Below are 20,764 nucleotides of genomic sequence, written 5' to 3' on the forward strand. Positions count from 1 at the left end.
GGCTGAAATCTTGGTATAGGATAGAAGAACATTAGAACGCTCTAGACGAGAACAGGCCATTCAGCCCAACAAAGCTCGCCAGTCCTATCCACTTATTTCTTCCAAAAAAATATCAAGTCGAGTTTTGAAAGTCCCTAAAGTCTTACTGTCTACCACACTACTTGGTAGCTTATTCCAAGTGTCTATCGTTCTTTGTGTAAAGAAAAACTTCTTAATGTTTGTGCGAAATTTACCCTTAACAAGTTTACAACTGTGACCCCGTGTTCTTGATGAACTCATTTTAAAATACAAGTCTCGATCCACTGTACTAATTCCTTTGATAATTTTAAACACTTCAATCAGGTCTCCTCTTAATCTTCTGTAAAGGCTCAGCTCTTTTAATTTTTCCTCATAATTCATCCTCTCCTGGAATCAGCCTAGTCGCGCTTCTCTTGACCTTTTCTAGTGCTGCTATGTCCTTTTTGTAGCCTGGAGACCAAAACTACACACAGTACTTCAGATGATACCTCACCAGTGCATTATAAAGGTTGAGCATTACCTCCTTGGACTTGTACTCCACACACTGTGCTATATAACCCAACATTCTGTTAGCCTTCGTAATGGCTTCTGAACACTATCTGGAAGTTGATAGTTTAGAATATAAGTTTATGGGGTTTAAGACTCCTTCTGGACCCGATTGGACCTGTTCTGCCACAGCAGGTTACATTTGAAGCCAGGCCTGGGGAGTGAACTCATATACAAACTCATGGAGGTTGACCCTTTACCTATGGGACCCAGCCAGGCACAGTGTGAAGAAGCAACATAGGAGCATCCTCCAATGGACCCACCACCTGGAGGAGTCCTAATTGTCTGGTGCTTTAAGGCTTGGGTGGTAGCTGAAGGCAGCTGCCTTGGTGGACCGATACCCAGCTAATGAAACTGACTATAGGAACATGTAACTTGACCTCTCTTGTGGGGAAGGAACCCATACTACTGCAGGAAGCAGAGTGGTACAATCCCCTCAATGCACAGTATGGGCTCTGGACCCAAACCCCTGGAAAAGGTTCTGGACAATGTTTCATTCTGTAGTTGCCAAGGGTGGGAGGCATTGGGTAGGTGTGGGCTTACTGTCCCTGGCTTGGCACTTGCACTTTGGATTTTTACCCGGTAGACAAGAGGATTGCATTCCTACAATTTTGAGGCGGGGGCTGTAACTCTTGTCTATGTTTATGCATTGAATATTGGCTCTGAGTATTCAACCTTCATAGAGGAGTTGGGAGGAGTGCTAGAAGGTGCTCCCACTGGGGACTCTACTGCGAGACTTCAAAGTTCATGTGGGTAATGATGATGAAACCTGGTAGGGTGTGATTGGGAGGAATAGCCTACCCATTCTAAACCCAAGGGGTGCTTTTGCCTTTGGACTTTTGTGTTAGTCCCAGTATAATGATGTTCATAAGTGCTCTTGGCACCAGAACGCCCTAGGCCAGTGGCCTATGACTGATATCTGCCTCATCAGATCAACAACTGTATTTCTTGAAAACCTGGATAAAGAACTCATCACTACCTGGTTGTGAGTTGGATCAAATGGCAAGGTAAGATGATGGAGGGACTTGGCAAGCCCAAAACTATTGTGAGGGTGTGCTGGGAATGTTTGGTACAGAGAGTCTAGAGATATTCACCCTGCATAGGCCATGTTCCTTGCCTTCATTGCTGAGCTGGTTGCACTGAGGTGCAGCCATAATATTGGTGGAGCCAATCACAGTGGCAGTTCCTGAACATAATGGTGAATGCCAGCAGAAGAAGGAGGCTTCCTGAGTTTAGGTAGCTTGTGGAACTTCAGAGGCGGCTGACAGGTGAAATACATTGTGGTGATGGCAGTTGCATAAGCAAAAACCCAGGTGTGGGGGAAGTTTGATGAGGACCTTGCGTAAGTTGTGGAAAACTATCAAGAGATTCAGGAGGGGGAAGCAATGCCCATGCTGTTTATTGCAGGGATGGAGTGTTGCTGACGTCACCTGGAGATATAGTCAGGTGGTGGAAGAAACACTTCGAGGAGTTTTTAAATCCTACTCACTATCTTTGTGAGGAAACAGTTTGTGGACTCGGAGGAGGACTCATCCACCACTGGAACTAAGGTTGCTGAGGTAGTTAACAAACTCCTTGATTGCGGGCCAATAGGGGCAGACGGTATTTGCCCTGAGTTCCTAAAGGCTGTGGATGTTGATGGGATGTCTTGGTTGACAGTGCATGGCAGTTGGAAACACTGGTTTCCATCTTTAAGTAAGGGGACCGGAGGGTGTGCTCCAACTTTAGGGGATCACACTCCTCAGCTTCCCAGTTTAGTCCTATGACAGGGTTTTAGAAAAGAGGGTCTGTCTGTTGATTGAACCTTAGATCCACAAGAAACAAGTCAGATTTTATCCCTGTCATGAAAAGGTGGACCAGCACTTTACCCCCTAAAGGATTCTGGAGGGTTTATTGGAGTGTGTTCAACATGTGTTTTGTGGGATTGGAAAATGCATACTACCATGACCTTATGGTGTCCTGTGGGTGGTGCTTCAGCAGTATGGGGTAACAGTCATGCTGTTGCAGACTATTCATTCCTTGTACGAGTGGCGGTAGAACTTGGTTCACATTGCTGGCAGAAATTAAGACTCATACCTGGTGAGAATAGAATTATGACAGGGCTGCCCTCTCTCATTCCAGTGAGATCAACAGGCAGATCGGAGCAGTGTCTGCAGTTTTGTGGATGTTGTTACCAGTAAGTTGTGGTGAAGAAAGAGCTGAAATGAAAGGGAAAGCTCTCCATTTACTGGTCGATCTACTTCCCTGTCCTTGCCTGTGGTCACAAGCTTTGTGTAGCGACTAAAACAACTAGATGGCAGATACATAAGGCAGAAATGAGTTTCCTTCACAGGGTGTTTGGGCTCAGCCTTAGAGATTGGGTGAGGAGCACAGACATTCAGGAGGAGCTCAAAATATAGCTGCAGCTCCTCCACATCATAAATAGCCAGTTGATGTGGTTCAGAGATCTGATTAAGATGCCTCTTGGATGTCTTCTTGTGGTGTTGTTTCAGGTATGTCCAGCTGGAAGCAAATTTTGGGGCAGATACAGGACACGCTAGTGAGATTATTACCCCAGGGGAACTGGCGGAGGTGGCTTAGAAAAGTGATGTCTTGAGCATCTTTGCTCAGGCTTCTACCCCTATGATTCGGACCTGGAGAAGTGGCAGAAAATGAATGGATGCATGGATAGATATACAAAGATACAGGTATGTTACAGATTGTACCATTTTTCTGTATGCTGATTGGTGTAAACTGCAAATGAGTTTAGCTTATTTAAGACTGTTGCATTACCATGCTCTCCAGTCTTGGTGTGATAAATTGACCTGTTAACACGGCACGGCTCCCTCAAGTTTGTTGTACTGTGAAAAAGCACGTACTCTTGGAGCCATCGATAATGGTAATCTTGACTATTTAAGACAGAAATTTCCCTGACACGTCTCAATCTGATCCCAGAAGTGACAGGATTTTGGCTCAAGTGTGACTGTAATTATTTTTAAGAAGAAGTTTGGCATTATTCCTATCAATAACCCATTCAATAAAAGTTTGAAACAAATTTTTTTTAATATTCAAAATGTGTGAGACAAGTGCAAATGTCACAAAATAAGAATAAAGGTGGAGGCACTGGACGCATAACAGCAAGAGCATATAAGAAGTTATGAAGTTGCAAACCTTTTAAAAGTTAAAAGTTTGAGGTGAACTTTATGGGATGACAAGTTAAATAAAAATGTGAACGCTTGTATCTCTTATAATTGTGCGTTAAGATTGATGGCTTGTCCGGATCTCCTGAACTCATCAACATCACTTTTATAAGAGAACAAAGATGACTAAAGAGTAGGATTAGGGCTCAGAAGATCTGGAAGTGCCCTTCAGCGGCAGTTGCCAACTTCTTCCATGCCCCTAGAAAATGTTTGATTCCTGTTTGCTCCCCTGTGGCCTGCAGAGGGTGCTCTTGCTGCCAAAACCCAACACAAGTTCAACACACGCATTATTTTTTACCTTGTCGGAAAATATTTTTTCCGTTTCCCACCTGACAACACAGTTTTCCTCTTTCTCTTTCCCTTCACTACTCCTCCTGCAAGCTTTGTCCACCTTCCCCTGACTATTGCTCCCGGAGCAGTGGTGGCTGATTCCTTTTATAGAGCACCCGGAAGTGTTCCAGGTGCTCGATGACCTTCTAGCAGCACGTCCAGGTGAGGCGGAAGTGCTGCAACAAAGGGCTCATTAGTTTTGGCAGCACCCCCTAGTGGCACCCAACAGGGCTGTGTCAAACTCCAAATCCCATGGAACCCTATGGGAGTCTGAGGTGCTGCTGCAACCCAGGGGGGCTGCCACCTAGTGCTGTGGGAGAGGTAATGCCATGAATAAGCTCTCTCCCCCAGTCCTTCCACTATTGAAACATCCCAGTCAGGTAAGGGCCCTGGCTATCCGCCACACCCCTTAAAAAAGTTATATTGCATTTGAAGATGAAGAAGTCAAATTTTAAATTTTTGAACCACATACAGCACTGCGGGTGAACAACTTGAACTCAAAAAATAAGCTTTAAATATAAAATTTAAATTTGAGCAATTTACCTCAAGACACTTGATTGACAATCCCGGGCAGTTGGGGTATACCACAAACCATCAAGCACTGTGGGAAGTGACATACAATCTACAATTGAGGAGTTTGGGGGTATTGGAGACCCTTGTGAAACTGCCATGCAGTAAAACCCAGTTAATGAGTTTTGAGTTTTGTCCACTGATAAAATGCACTACAAAAACGGATGCGCCACACTTTTAAAATTGCTGCGCTATTTCCAGGACCACCAGCAGGAGAGAAGGGCTGAGTATAAACGGAGGGTGTTGCATCCAATTCAGTCTCCCTTGTCCTCCTCCTGGCAGAAAATGTCAATCAAACTGCAAAATCAGTGACGTTTCACGGTCAGAGTTTGCACAGAAATCAATATTAGACCTCATCCTTCTCTTCGGATCATTGCAAGGTCCAAATTCTATTCTCTTCATAAACTGAGTTGCCTTTATGAACTCCCATGGGAAGGCACATTTCTGCATTTCATTCACAGGTGATGACTGCGTGTGCAATGCCTGATTGTTTTCATATCATAGAATAGGAGCAACAACTATGACCACAAATGATGGCACAATACAAGACACGATTGCACTATAATAAAGATGGATAATCCACCCAACTCAATTTTGACAAATTGTGACCCCTGCCCTAGAGAATGGCCCATGAGCTTGTTTTATTTCATTATAAAACTTCTGTTTTCAGGGCTTCATTGGGTCACATGGAACTTTAATATTTGACGAATTGCTTCAGTAAAATGAACGGTTCACAAATTAGACACAATTTGTGAATTCAAGATCGAACACTGAAGTTACTGTTTTGTAAAGAAATAGCATGTAATGGACACGGGAGGGGAAAAAATCTATACTTGAGGTTTCACAATGGATCAGGTACTGTTTGTTCTTACTTATTGTTTCTTATCTTAAACCAAAGTCCAAAATAATTGACACAGAGCAGAAGCAAAGTGCACAGCGACTGACAGGTTCTTGTTCTGCCCACCTCATGACTTTGTGTTTCCTCACATATAAAAACCTAAAGGATTCCAATCCCACTTTCCTCCTGGTTGGTCATTCCTCACGTATTAAACCAGATGGGCACAACTGAGGGGTCTGGTGTATCAGAAGCATCTCACAGTTGTTTGACTGCAACTTCCAAAGGTACATCATAATAAACTCATAACGTGTTTATTCTTCTGACTCGGCCAGGCCTGCAGCCTTTGACGTTTAAGAAGAAGCAAACAGGAGTGCAAAGTTCCAAGTTGCTTATCACGACTGAGCGATCAGACAGTCCAGAGCTAAACATGTCAATGGCCCTCACCGCACACACTTTGATTCAATTGTTTTTCAGTGCCTGTAATTTCATGGGAATGTTGAATTTTCTTCATTTTAAAAGAAAGGATTTTCCAATTAAATGACTGTGAGAAAGCAGGATATAACATTCAGATTTGAAATCCTCAGTCCCTATGCTGCCTACTTACTGGGCTGATACTTATTTCCTATGTCAGTCTTTGACTTTCAGGTGTTTGCTCACCAGGGTGCAGCCATGAGGCAACTTTCGAAGGTCATTTTAGGGGTCGGATTGAACTGAAGGCCAAGTAAACGGCAGTTGAGAAAGGTGTGTGGGCTTTGACCTTAAAACAGCAGAACATTGTCAATTTCTGTCCATCTAATTTATTTTGGACACCATCTGTATATGTGATTATTACTAAAAATATCTTAACAATAATTATCTATGTCCACTAAACTTAAAAAAAATGTGAATGAATGTACAATTTATATTTTACAAGCCACAGTACAAAATAATTAAATAGATTTGGTATCTCCTGCCCTTTGTGTACCTTCAGCACCTTTCTTCAGTGTTCACGTGTGTCTTAAGGTCTCTTCACCGGTGGTCCGTCTCTCAAGTGTCTTCCTGTAAAGCCTGCTTCACAGATTATGTTCGAGGTGACTTTCTCACCTCCTGTCCGGTTTTTATTCTTGCTGACTCTCTCATCTTGCGCCTTTATCCTTGTGTGTCTCACACTCACACTCCCTCTTCTTTTGCGTCACCAAAAGCAAACTGACCAATCAGATTGCTCAGAGGGACTGGACACACAGACTTTTGTGTTTTTTTACATGGTAGGCACTTAAGAGTCATTGTTTTGTACTGGTCTTGGTGTTTCATTGCGTTTTGAAGGTGATGTTCTGTCTTTTCAAAAGCAGACATTATAAAAGTATGCTTGTGAATCGATCCATCTCTTGTAACATTCTGTTGCCAGATTGTTCTGATGACTTTATCATTTAGGCGTTGGGAGATTTGAGCTTGAAGAGGTGAATATCAAATGTCAAGCTGACTTCACCTTTTTTACTGTGCCTTATATTCACTTTGTTAAATGTGAAGCTCCATACAATCAAGCGACAAGATACACCAACTAATGGCCAGCGTAATAAACAATTTCAAGTTGACCAGAACCCCAAAAAAAACTTCTCAGAGTTGTTTCCTTACTGTAAACATTTGTATTTTTGAAGGTGCATTTTGCTTTCTTTTGAGAAATTGTAACATTCGCGCCATTCCTGTCATTTATTTTTCCCCTGTTTTCCAGCCCCATATTGTTAATGTGCAGCACGGAAGGCTGAATGATAAAACTCGCCTTTCATTTTCAGAAGAGCTGCACCACTTCTGTCCCGTGCCATTGTATTCAGTGTATGCTGGAGGAAGCTGAAGAAGCCAAAACAACTTGTAATTCTGCCACTACTATTCTTCTGCTTTAGCCACTTGATAAAAGATACCCCCCACACCATTAGACCCCCTCTATATTAAGTAGTTTGCGTCCCCCTCATAGTGCAGCTTATTTTGTGTGCACCTCAGACCAGATAATAGAAGGGTCAGGAGAGTACAGCCTACAACCTCTCATTCATTCTTACATGATCCTCTGTGTCTCTCATTCAGCTTTCAGCTCTTCATTAATAAATTCTGTCATCCTCTTTTCAAATCTCACAAAAACTCAGAAATTGCCATTCTTAAGATGCTTAGGTTTTTCTCTTGGATGCATGCACAATGTGTTCTTTGTGCCCCATTTCCTTATCAGCTAGATAGACAAAAAGGCACTACAGTATATAAGAGATAGATTTATTATTATTATTATTATTATCTTAATTTTTATTCAGTCAATCAACAACATTAAAAAAGAGAACTTAAATATATTAATTATATATTAATTAATACATTAATTAAAATGCATCTATTACTCCTTTACTCTCATGTAACAAGAGCTTAACAAAGGCTTCCTTGTGTCTTCATAACACTAACAAGGCATCAGTGAAGAGTTGATTCATCTCTGCCATGTGACCGGCTAACAAAATGTCACTTTGGAGTGGTCTGAGGTGGCTTATCTGAGACACAGCTCACATCATACTACTAATTTAGTATAAGACCCATGAGCCTTTCCTTATAACAAGTCATTGTACTACCTTCATACCCCAGTGGAAAGGCACTATATCCTCACAGGTGGTGCAGTAGTAGCGCTGCTGCTTTGCAGTAAGGAGATTGTGGATTCGTTTCCCGGGTCCTCCCTGTGTGGAGAGCGCTTTTAGTAGTGAGAAATGCACTATATAAATTTAAAGAATTATTATTATTATTATATATGATATGATATAGATAGGAAAGACAGTGTATAACAGATAGATAAACAGATTGATAAAACACACTATATAACAGATCAATGTAGAGTAAGGGCACTATATGATGTGATCAATATATCAATAGATTGATAAAAGGTACTATATAACAGATAGATTGACAGAAAAGGCACTATATAATAGACAGATTGATAGATGTGAAAGGCACTATATGATGTCAAAGATAAATCAGTTGTTAAAAGACATTCTGTAACAGATAAAGGGCACTATCAGAAAACAAAGTAGAAGCCGGTTGACATAAATGGAAACCACCAATATCTCTCCATTAATTAACTGAATTCTGGCCAGATGACAAAGGAGGCGAGCAGAATTGTAAAACAGAAAGTCCCTCTGTTGGTCATTCTCTACTAAACTCTGTGATGATTCCAGCGCTCCCAGCATCTCAGATGTTTTTTTCCTTAACTAGTGGAGCAGAAGCACTAAGAAGAGAAGGATTAGTAACGCTTTATAAATATTGTATTACTTACATTTCTGTACACATAACTAACAAGCAGAGATGATGTAGGCACAGCTAATCAGCAGCTCTAGTCAGGGTATACTAGACTAATGCAGTGAGTCTTCAGCCTGAGATTTAAGGGGCATTTCTTACAGTATAGCATCAGACAAATCATTCCATAGCTTCGGTGCCCATTGCCCAAGCTTGACTTCCCATTGTTATTTTATTAATCCTTGAAATCTTAAGTAGGCCAACATCTTGAGAACTCAATGCATGCTCTGGTTTGTAACTAATGATAAGTTCAGTTAAGTAAGCAGGGCCTCAGCCACTTAAGGCTTTATAAGTAAGGAGGAGGATTTAGAAATCAGCCCTAACCTGAGGAGGGGGCTCTTTTGGTCTAGAGACCCATCCCCTACCTTGTAGACGCATATAGGAGTGTCACAGTACTGGATAACAAAAGGGAACTGGCTATTTTGATGGATGAGGAAACCAAGACTACAGAAAAAGCAGCCAAGATACAGAGAGTGAGACAATATGGGTGGAAAATAGAGAAAAGGGCTCACAAATCAGTCTGCATCGCTTACACTATTCTGTTCTAGCAGGAGAATGAAGAAGCTGTAAAGTAAATTTAAAAGGAATACCTGAAACGAGGACTTAAACAAACAAGCTGAGTCAGAGATAAGCCATGAGTTAAGATGAAGCCTCTGACCAGTGGGAGGTCATGAGATTTTAGGTTGTGGTTATACACATAAAGTGTAGAAAAGAAAAAACAATCCTCCATTCGCCCACCTGTGCGTTTACTTTATTGGTTATTTATTACATTTATTCTGGAGTCAAATACAATTCAACTGTTGGATAACACAGAGATTTGAATTGTCACTTTTTGTGATTTTATCCTGTTTGCAAGGCTAAGACAAACATTACAGAAGACATGACAACTAATGTGCTAAGCCAATGAAGAGCATCCTCTGCAACAACATGAACAGGTCATGTATGAGCTCGAATGTTTGTTCATTTTTTTTGTCTTTTTTAAAAATTGAGACCTGCTGTCCGAAGGGGTGGAGCTGGAGAGCGAGATGCTGTCTGAAGGGGCGGGGCCATTCTGAGAAGCCACACAGAGTGTGTGTGTGGACCTGAGTGAGTCAGAGATTGTGAGTAGTGATGGGCGGAGTGAAGCCACACGGAGCATCGAAACATTTGAAGCAATTGTGTTGGAATTCATGTCAAAGCTTTGAAGCATTTGACACTCGCCTCCCTAGTGACACCTCCTGGCGATTTCCATTAACGTTACACAAACTCAAGATCAACTTCAATGATGTCTGTTAAATTTGTATTGATTTTTCTCTCTGCTACAGATTGGCAACAAAGAGAAGGGTTCATCAGTGGCTTCCAGTGTCTGATGTCTAATATATACTGTATATATATATATATATATATATATATATATATATATATATATACTACCTGCACTTCACAGTGGAGAAGTAGTGTGTTATTGTAGTTATGAAAAGAAAAGGAAACATTTTAAAAATAACGTAACATGATTGTCAATGTAATTGTTTTGTCACTGAGTGTTGCTGTCATATATATATATATATATATATATATATATATATATATATGGCGCCATTTATCCCAGCCAATACCCCAAGCCAGGTGGAGCCCTCCTTGCAGCGAGGAGGTCCCCAGAAGACCAGCAGGGCATCATGGACATTGGAGTTTTATGCAAAGCCCTGCTGGATGCCGTGGGGGCCACAGGAGGGAGCTGCAGGGAGGACCGAGGGCTTCTTCGTGCCCTGTGACCCGGAGGTTCGTCACAGGAAGAGCGATGGACTTCGGGTTGAAGAAAGGGACGGTTTACCCTGACCGGAAGGGAAAAGGACTTGTGGACTATTGGGCAGAAACACTTCCGGGTCAGGGATTATAAAGGACTATGGGAACTCCCAGACAACGAGCTGAGCTGGGTGGAAGGGTGGCAGAGGACTTTTACCTGGTGTCTGGAGTCGTGGACAGGGGTTCAAGGGAGCGAGGCGCCCCTATCGTTCACAATATATATACACACACACACATATAAACATGTATACATATACATATATACATATATACATATACACATACATACATACAGATAAATATACATATATACACATATATACATATATATACATATCCACATATATACTGTATATACACATCTACATATATATACATATATATATACACACATATCTACATATCTACATCTATATATATATATACTGTATATAGCAGCAGTGAAGAACTGCTTTTAAATTTTTATTAAGAAGAAAAGAAAACTTTTTGAACTGAGGGAAAATATACCAATACAGTGATGGCCGAAATTATTGGCACCCCTGGAATTTTCCCAGAAAATGCACCATTTCTCCCAGAAAATTGTTGCAATTACAAATGTTTTGGTATACACATGTTTATTTCCTTTATGTGCATTGGAACATCACAAAAAAACAGAAAAAACCCAAATCTGACATCATTTCACACAAAAATCAAAAACCGGGCTGGACAAAATTATTGGCACCCTCAACATAATATTTGGTTGTATGCCGTTTGGAAAAAATAACTGAAATCAAGAGCTTCCTATAACCATCAACAAGCTTGTTATACCTCTCAACTGGAATTTCCGACCACTCTTCTTTTGCAAACTGCTCAAGGTCTCTCAGATTTGAAGGCGCCTTCTCCCAACAGCAATTTTGAGATCTCTCCATAAGTGTTCAATCGGATTTAGATCTGGACTCATTGCTGGCCACTTCAGAACTCTCCAGCGCTTTGTCTTCAACCATTTCTGGGTGCTTTTAGAGGTATGTTTGGGGTCATTGTCCTGCTGGAACACCCATGACCTCTGACGCAGACCCAGCTTTCTGACACTGGGCCTACATTGTGGCCAATGTCTTTTGGTAGTCTTCAGATTTCATGATGCCTTGCACACAGTCAAGGCATCCAGTGCCAGAGGCAGCAAAACATCCCCAAAACATCTTAGAAGCTCCACCATGTTTGACTGTAGCTACTGTGTTCTTTTCTTCACAGGCCTCATTCTGTTTTCTGTAAACAGTAGAATGATGAGCTTTACCAAAAAGCTCTACCTTGGTCTCATCTGTCCACAAGACGTTCGCCCAGAAGGATTTTGGCTTCCTCAAGTACATTTTGGCAAACTCCAGTCTGGCTTTTTTATGTTTCTGTGTCAGCAGTGGGGTCCTCCTGGCTCTCCTGCCATAGCGTTTCATTTCGTTCAGATGTCAACGGATAGTTCAGGCTGACAGTGTTGCACCCCGAGTCTGCAGAACAGCTTGAATATGTTTTGAAGTTGATTGGGGCTGTTTATCCACCATTCGGACTATCCTTCGTTGCAGTCTTTTGTCAATTTTTGTCTTCCGTCCACGTCCAGGGAGATTAGCTACAGTGCCATGTGTTGTGAACTTCTTGATTATGTTGCACACAGTGGACAAAGGAACATGAAGATCTCTGGAGATGGACTTGTAGCCTTGAGATTGTTGATATTTTTCCACAATTTTTGTTCTCAAGTCCTCAGACAATTCTCTGCTCTTCTTTCTGTTCTCCATGCTTAGTGTGGCACACTCAGACACACAACAGAAAGGTTGAGTCAACTTTTCTCCATTTTAACTGGCTTCAGGTGTGATTGCTATATTGCCAGCACCTGTTTCTTGCCACAGGTGAGTTCAAACGAGCATCACATGCTTGAAATAAAATGATTTACTCACAATTTTGAAAAGGTGCCAATAATTTTGTCCGGCCCATTTTTGTAATTCTGTGTGAAATGATGTCAGATTTGGCTTTTTTTCTCAGTTTTTTTGTGTTGTTCCAATGCACATAAAGGAAATAAACGTGTATACCAAAACATTTGTAATTGCAACAGTTTTCTGGGAGAAATGGTGCATTTCCTGGGAAAATTCCAGGGGTGCCGATAATTTTGGCCATAACTGTAACTATCTGTTAAGGATCTCTTTGTATACCACGTTGTCAGTTCAGCACTCCGGTTGTAATATGACCAAGCTGTGCACTGAGATTACTTTTGAGAATGCAACGTATAGTTTTGTCCAGGAGAAAAGCAATGTTGCCTCAAATCAATGGCATCGTTTTGTAGTGTCTGTCCCTGAGACTTATTACTTGTCATCGCGCAGCAGAGCCTTACTGGAAATTTGAGGCATTTAAATTGAAATGGGAGATCAGAGGGTATAACGGTGATGCCAGGAATACATTCAGAGTGTGGCGCTCTGCTGTTTTTTTGTGTAGCTGCCTTCACACAGCTTCTCCGCTGCTTTATAAACGAACGCCATATAAGGCCATCGTTTCTCCTTGCTTCGTGGTTCTATACTGTTTTATTGTTTGTTTATTACGATTGTTATAGTTATTGTGTAGCTATTTGAGACTTACTTTACTGTTCAGGTACCCATTTCCTTTATTTAATCCGCGGCTTGTACGTTATTTTTTGCTCGTTTATTACGATTATATAGATATTTATTGATTCCCTTCTTTAGCTGACTGCCTGCTCATATAAGGCGCTCCGCTGGTTTTTTGTGAAGCAGCCTTTACACAGCTTCTCCGCTGTTTTATAAACGAACGACATATAAGGCCATCCTTTTTCCTTGTTTCGCCAAGGAAGCTGCCTTTTTATTTAATCCACGGGTTCTCCGCTGTTTTATTGTTCATTTATTACGATTGTTATAGTTCTCTTTATATAGCACGTTGTCAGTTCAGCTGTCCGGTTGTAATATGATGAAGCTGTGCGAGCTTACTCTTGAGAATGCAACGTATAGTTGTCCAGGAGAAAAGCAATCTTGCCTCAAATCAATGGCAACCTTTTGTAGGGTCTGTCCCTGAGACTTATTACTTGTCATTGCGAAGCAGAGCCTTACTGGAAATTGGAGGCATCTGAATTGAAATGGGAGATCAGAGGGTATAACAGGGATGCGAGGAATACATTTAGTCTGGGGAAACACTAGAGACAGCGTGTGTATTAACTTGTGGATTTTTCTGTGAGTATTTGGTGGCAGCGTGACGAAGTTGCTTCCATAAGACCGCGTTAGCTGTGGAGCTCAGCTCGGAGCATATTCTTTTCCTACCTTGTCAATTGTGTAATGCGTTTTTTGAACAGGTTTAATTCATGGAAGTGATCACTCGTACTGAGTTTAGTCAGTTCATGTGAGCTGCTCTCTTGTGTGATGTTGCGATGTCCACGGCTTTATTTAATGTTAGCTAAGACCCGGCACTTAAAAGTTTCTCTCTACAACAATTTTAACTCCGTTACAAAGTGATCCAAAGTCTCGTTTATACCTAGTGTCTTCTCATTAAACTTGTATCTCGCGAATAAATTATTCGACGAAGACATGACAAACGGCAGCGGGAGCGTGTCCATAAACTTCATTTAAACTTGCTTTGTTTCCGCAGTAGCTGCACTTATGAATAAGCTTGTATGCCTTTTGCTTCAGAACTCTTTGGAGCTCTTCTTTCTTTTCTAGGTACTGCGTTCACAGTCAGTTCACGTGATTACATGGGAGGCGTGATGATGTGACACTCAGCTCCGCCCCCCCATGGCCATCGAGCTGAAGTCCATTACAGTATATGGAGAAAAATAGGTTCCAGTTATGACCATTACGCGTAGAATTTCAAAATGAAACCTGCCCAACTTTTGTAAGTAAGCTGTAAGGAATGAGCCTGACAAATTTCAGCCTTCTACCTACACGGGAAGTTGGAGAATTAGTGATGAGTGAGTGAGTGAGTGATTGAGTAAGTCAGTGAGTCAGTGAGGGCTTTGCCTTTTATTAGTATAGATATAGTATTTATTAGTATTTATATATATATATATATATATATATATATATATATATATATATATATATATATATATATATATAACACTAACACTGACAAATGGAATGTACTATATGAAAGCAAGAGTTAAGCAAAATAAAATAAAATCTCTCTTCTTGAGATCACCGTCGTTAGAGGTTGAAAACAAGCCTTGTCATTTGCCCTCAAATGTTTTCCTTGTTCTGACTTATTTAAATGATGCAAAGTAAAGGTTTAACCCTGTACTTTGCCAAAACGTCGGTCCACACTGCACAAGCACACAAGAAAAAAAGCTCAAAAAATTGGTCTCTCCGCTTTTTTGATTTTTCTCAAGCTTCAAATGTCCTTTGTTGGAGGGCAGCAGTTGTTCTCTGACCCTCAACAGGCGGCCAATGCCCTTGACTCCTTTACATCCACTGGTATTTGGTCACTTTGACTGTTTATGTACGCTATTCTAGTACAGTTTAATAGTTTTCCTGAACATTGATTCATAATGGCTGTATATTTTGTTCTTTCAAGTGTGTATTTGTAGTTGTACATGCACAAACATTTGTCTATGTGTGTATATATATATATATATATATATATATATGTGTATATATGCAGGTTAGGTGCATTGGCAATTCTAAATGGTCCCTAGAGTGTGCTTGGTGTGGGTGTATGTGCGCCCTGCGGTGGGCTGGCACCCTGCCCGAGGTTTGTTTCCTGCCTTGCGCCCTGTGTTGGCTGGGATTGGCTCCAGCAGACCCCCATGACCCTGTAGTTAGGATATAGCGGGTTGGATAATGGATGGATGGATAACATATATACAGTGGGACCTCGGGTCACGACCGTAATTTGTTCCAAAACTCTGGTCGCAACCCGATTTGGTCGTGGCCCGAAGTAATTTCCCCCATAGGATTGTATGTAAATACAATTAATCCGTTCCAGACCGTACGAACTGTATGTAAATATATTTTTTTTAAGATTTTTAAGCACAAAAATAGTTTTTTATACCATAGAATGCACAGCGTAATAGTAAACTAAATGTAGAAACATTGAATAACACTGAGAAAACCTTGAACAGAGAAAACTAACATTGCAAGAGTTCACACTACAGCCTTACGAACCGCTCGCTGTAAACACTTTTATTTAACTTGGACCCATTGTCAGACCCTATGCTGATGCAGTGGCTTCTGGATTTCTCCTGGTGCATTACAATGCCCAGCCTCATGTGGCGAGAGTATGCAGGCAGTTCCTGGAGGATGAAGGAATTGATACCATTGACTGGCCCCCACGCTCACTCGCCTGACCTCAATCCAATAGAACACCTCTGCACTGTAAAAAAATTCTGTATATTTACATAGAAATTTAACAGCAAAATGCTGTTTTCATGAAATATCAGTGAGTTGCCGTTTTTTACAGTGCATTGTGGGAAGACATGTTCACTTCCGGTTAGTGGTCGAACAACAACAGTATGTCACTGTTATTTAACGGTATTATATCATATTTTTTGATTTGTGTGACGTGTATTATCACCACGAGGTAATTAGTTCGCACCTTTATCTTGTGGTGTTAAAAGAGGACCAACTGACACATATGGTTGTGTATGGTTTCAGCCTGATCTTCCTTTAGAGGAAACGGATGACTCAGCTGAGAATAAATGTCAAAAGCTGGAGGATATCTGCTCTCGCGAAGGAACAAAGGGTGGCGAGAAAGCTGAAGTAAGACAACTTTCTGCCTGCAACGAAGTCAATTAAATAGCATTCCAGCACCTTCTGTTGCAGAGGTAAGGAAAAAGTGGCCATACCTTTTTCTTCAGAAAGGCCTATTTACACATTTTGAGCTTCTGACTGAGATCAATGTCCTACGTGTATTTGAACTTTCTGTCGAAGAGTGTGGTAGGAGCATTATAGAGTTTTTTAAAACCAGGCCAACTAACTCAGAAGTTAAGGCAGTTCTTTCCAAGTAGGAAGCCATTGATTCAGCCCATCTCATTGTTCAACTCGTAATGGCTCCCTTTGCAGAGAATCAAGATGGGCTTATTCTTCAAGAAAATGTAAGTTTTTCTTTATATACATTATTATTAGTTCTTACTATGAACAAATATGTAGGAATGGTTCAATCAAATATGTTTTGTCATACTTATAGGACTCGTTTGACTACAAATTAGGATATTTTAATAAAGAAATTGTCTGTTTGTCTACACAGTGCAAGAAAATGGTTACCTTGAAACTACAAAGGCACCATTAAGTTAATATATAGGGCTTTGATGATTTATTGTCATAAAGCAATCTAATTCCATATAACTGAGTGAACAACCAAAAGAATCTTTTTTTTTTTTTACTGTGCATCTAGAAGTCTTCCATTTTGACTCTTATTCTGTGCACTGTATAGACCAACAGATATTAAATGTTGAAAATATGTATTTTGTGTCAACATTAACAAAAAGGTAAATAAAAGTTAAGAAGTATACATTTGGATAAGCTATTCTTGTTTTAATAGGTACATCGTCGAATATTATTAGCACATGTTTTTTGGAGATGTTAATTTCTAATTCTTATCTTTACCAATAGATCTCTGCCACTCCTGCTGACCTTGAGAAGACTGGTAACCTACCTGTGACTCCTCCATTGATCCTGCTTGGTAAGTAAATGAAATATGACATGTCTGCATGTTCACTAAACAAGGATCACACTCTAGGCTGGCTGGCACAACTTTTTACCATTAGGAGAACATCCATCTTTATGTGCCTCATTCTGGCCACTGTATAAAAAAAGTTTGATTAAAGTGTAAACTGAAGAAAAATATTTTATGTGATGCCTGAAGGAGTTTGTGCTCTTTAGTTTTAATATCATAACCTTATTGGCTTGTTGGCTAAAATATTGAAACTGCAAGGTTTGTTGTCTTGGAAGATATGAATATTATATGATTTTGTCAGGGCTTGCATAATTTTCTCACTGCCTTTTCTATGTTAGCTCTCCAAGGATAATACGTAGTTTATAACCTAATCTGTACACTCCTTTAAGGTCCAAGTGATACTCAAGGGCAGTGGATGAAACAATGGATGGAGGGCAGAATAATCTGTGAGGGTGTGCAACCAACCTTTCTCTCTGGACTTGCTGCTTTGTTTTCACTGTATTACATCTTCAACCTGCAATATCAAGAGGAAGCAGCACCCACATTGGAATTCCTTCAAAGGTAAATTTATTTTTGTCTTTCAATAATATGGTAATAATAGTATTTTTAAAAAGTAAAGTTAAAGTTTCTGAGTCTTTTTTTTTCTGCTATCGTGGGCTGCATCAGGAGTGGGCAGGAGGAGGAGTACAGAAAGTTAATCAAAGACTTTGTTAAATGGTGCGACTCAAACCACTTACACCTTAACACCAGCAAAACCAAGGAGCTGGTGGTGGATTTTAGGAGGCCCAGGACCCTCATGGACCCTGTGATCATCAGAGGTGACTGTGCAGAGGGTGCAGACCTATAAATATCTGGGAGTGCAGCTGGATGACAAATTGGACTGGACTGCCAATACTGATGCTCTGTGTAAGAAAGGTCAGAGCAGACTATACTGTCTGAGAAGGTTGGCATCCTTCAACATCTACAGTAAGATGCTGCAGATGTTCTACCAGACGGTTGTGGCGAGTGCCCTCTTCTACATGGTGGTGGCAGCATAAAGATGAAAGACGCCTCACGCCTGGACAAACTTGTTAAGAAGGCAGCCTCTATTGTAGGATTAAAGTTGGACAGTTTAACATCTGTGGCAGAGCGACGGGCACTAAGCAAACTCCTGTCAATCATGAAGAATCCACTGCATCCACTTAACAGGATCATCTCCAGGCAGAGGAGCAGCTTCAGTGACAGACTTTTGTCACTGTCCTGCTCCACTGACAGACTGAGGAGATCGTTCCTCCCCCACATTATGCGACTCTTCAATTCCACCCGGGGGAGTAAATGCGAACATTATTTAAAGTTATTGTCTGTTTTTACATGCATTTTTATTACTTTTTAATTTAATTTTGTTTTTTTTTTTGTATCAGTATACTGCTGCTGGATTATGTGAATTTCCATCCATTTTCTAACCCGCTGAATCCGAATACAGGGTCACGGGAGTCTGCTGGAGCCAATCCCAGCCAACACAGGGCACAAGGCAGGAACCAATCCTGGGCAGGGTGCCAACCCACTGCAGGACACACACAAACACACCCACACACCAAGCACACACTAGGGCCAATTTAGAATCGCCACGTCTTTGGAATGTGGGAGGAAACCCACACAGACACGGGGAGAACATGCAAACTCCACGCAGGGAGGACCTGGGAAGCGAACCCGGATCTCCTAACTGTGAGGCAGCAGCTATCTACCACTCGCCACCGTTCCTATGTGAATTTCCCCTTGGGATTAATAAAGTATCTATCTATCTATCTATCTATCTATCTATCTATCTATCTATCTATCATATAGTGCCATTCATATCTATCTATCTATATCTATCTATCTATCTATTATATAGTGCCATATCATATCTATCTATCTATCTATCTATCTATCTATCTATCTATCTATCTATCTATCTATTATATAGTGCCTTTCATATCTATCTATCTATCTATCAAGGTTTAAGCGGTAAGTTTGGTAACACTTCATAACATTAGCTAATGTATTAAATAACAAGGTGTTACACTACTGTGTAAATCTTTTAAATCTTGTTTTATTATTAAAGTTTTAAGACATTGATCATAGAAAGTCTTCCTTGTTTTATTATTAAAGTTTTAAGACATTATTATTTTTCAGATGATTTGTTGGAATAAATCTGGAAAAAGGGACCAAGGCTGCAAAAGGAAAAGTGACATCTAAAAAGACTGGGAAAACTGTTCAAAAGAAGACCATGACAGTCAATCTGAAAGTGTCAAATCTTTTAAAAAGATTGATGGACTTTGAGTGGCACTTTATTTAAAATGTTTTTTTTTTTTACAGTGGTTTGTATATCCTGTACTGTTATATTTTGTTTTGTATTCTACTTTTTATATCCAGAAAGGGCTGGTGTTTAATAAAGCATTTTGTTGATTTATTTTACTTATATATATTGTGTTGGTTTTTTTTTTTTTTTTTTGTTCCTGAAGCTTGATTTGAAGCTTGTTTATTATCTAATGTCAAGTTGAGGCATTTCGAAATTGTGTTTGTTTTCTTAAGCCATCTTTGTATTTCTCCATGTTATGGGTGCTTATTTGTTGCACCATAGTTTATGCACTCAAAAACACGATGGCTTGCATTTTTTTTCACATTTGTTTGGCACAACAAACAGCTTAACAATTAATATAATGTTAAATGGTAATAAAGAAGGACTAAAACAATAAGTTGGTCTTATTTATTTTGTTTTCCACAAATATAAAATGCAGGGTATAATAGCATTTGCAATTTAATTTGTGATTAAAATGTAAATTAACAGCTATATACTGCTAAATAACATTTGTATGCTGTAGCTAACAAAACAGCATCTTGCTGTTAATTTTAATAACAGTAACCCACTGTATTTTAACAGTGCAATGCTGGCAACCACAGCTGCCAGTAGATTACTGATTTTTTACAGTGTGGGTGTGACATTATATTTCAGTCCATCTGACGCCTCAGACTGCCCAGGAGCTCACTGATGCTGTGGTTCAGATCTGGGAGGAGATCCCCCAGCACGCCATCTGTCGTCTCATTAGGACGTTGTCAGGCATGCATACAAACACGTGGGGCCATACAAACTACTGAGTACGATTTGGAGTTGCTGCAATGAAATTTCTGCCTGCCACATCATTTTTTGACTTTGATTTTCAGGGTGTCTCTGAATTGAGCCCTGTGTAGGTTGATGATTTTAATTTCCACCAATCGATGAGGCATCCTTTCATTCCTAACACATTACCATATCAGTCCATAGCAGTAGAGATAGCCAGCAGGATTTTTTTTTTCCTATTGAGATCTCATGTGTTTTCAAAGTGTTCATTTAATTTTTTTTAATAGTTACTGTAAATATGTCATATATATATACATTTAATTGGTTTTATTGTGGGTTTAGAATTCATTTCTCATGGTCAGAGAGTTGCAGGGTTTGGGTGTTCTGTGCACCATGTGCTGGGTGTTTCCCTCGCCCCACAATTATTTAATATCTGCTTGCATATCCTTTTGTCGTCAGGTGTGCTTTTTTTTTTTTTTTTAAATTTTCGCCACATTGGATGAT

General features: G+C 40.3%; 1 protein-coding gene across 4 annotated transcripts in view; it reads left to right on the forward strand.

The window, feature by feature from the left end:
- Positions 1-19,498, forward strand: part of LOC120534447 (gastrula zinc finger protein XlCGF26.1-like) — a 63,474-nt gene extending 43,976 nt beyond the window's left edge. The window contains exons 4-8 of one of the 4 annotated variants that reach the window (XR_005634750.1): positions 3,057-3,251; positions 16,161-16,600; positions 17,118-17,187; positions 17,571-17,742; positions 19,336-19,498. The gene's annotated coding sequence lies outside the window, so the exon portion shown is untranslated. Of the gene's footprint in view, positions 1-3,056; positions 3,252-9,628; positions 10,105-16,160; positions 17,188-17,570; positions 17,743-19,335 lie in introns of those variants that run through there. The other 3 variants (XR_005634749.1, XR_005634751.1, XR_005634752.1) reach the window with 3 other exon arrangements.
- Positions 19,499-20,764: the final 1,266 nt, after the last annotated feature.

This window comes from Polypterus senegalus, chromosome 8, assembly GCF_016835505.1.
Source record: "Polypterus senegalus isolate Bchr_013 chromosome 8, ASM1683550v1, whole genome shotgun sequence".
Lineage (NCBI taxonomy): Eukaryota > Metazoa > Chordata > Cladistia > Polypteriformes > Polypteridae > Polypterus > Polypterus senegalus.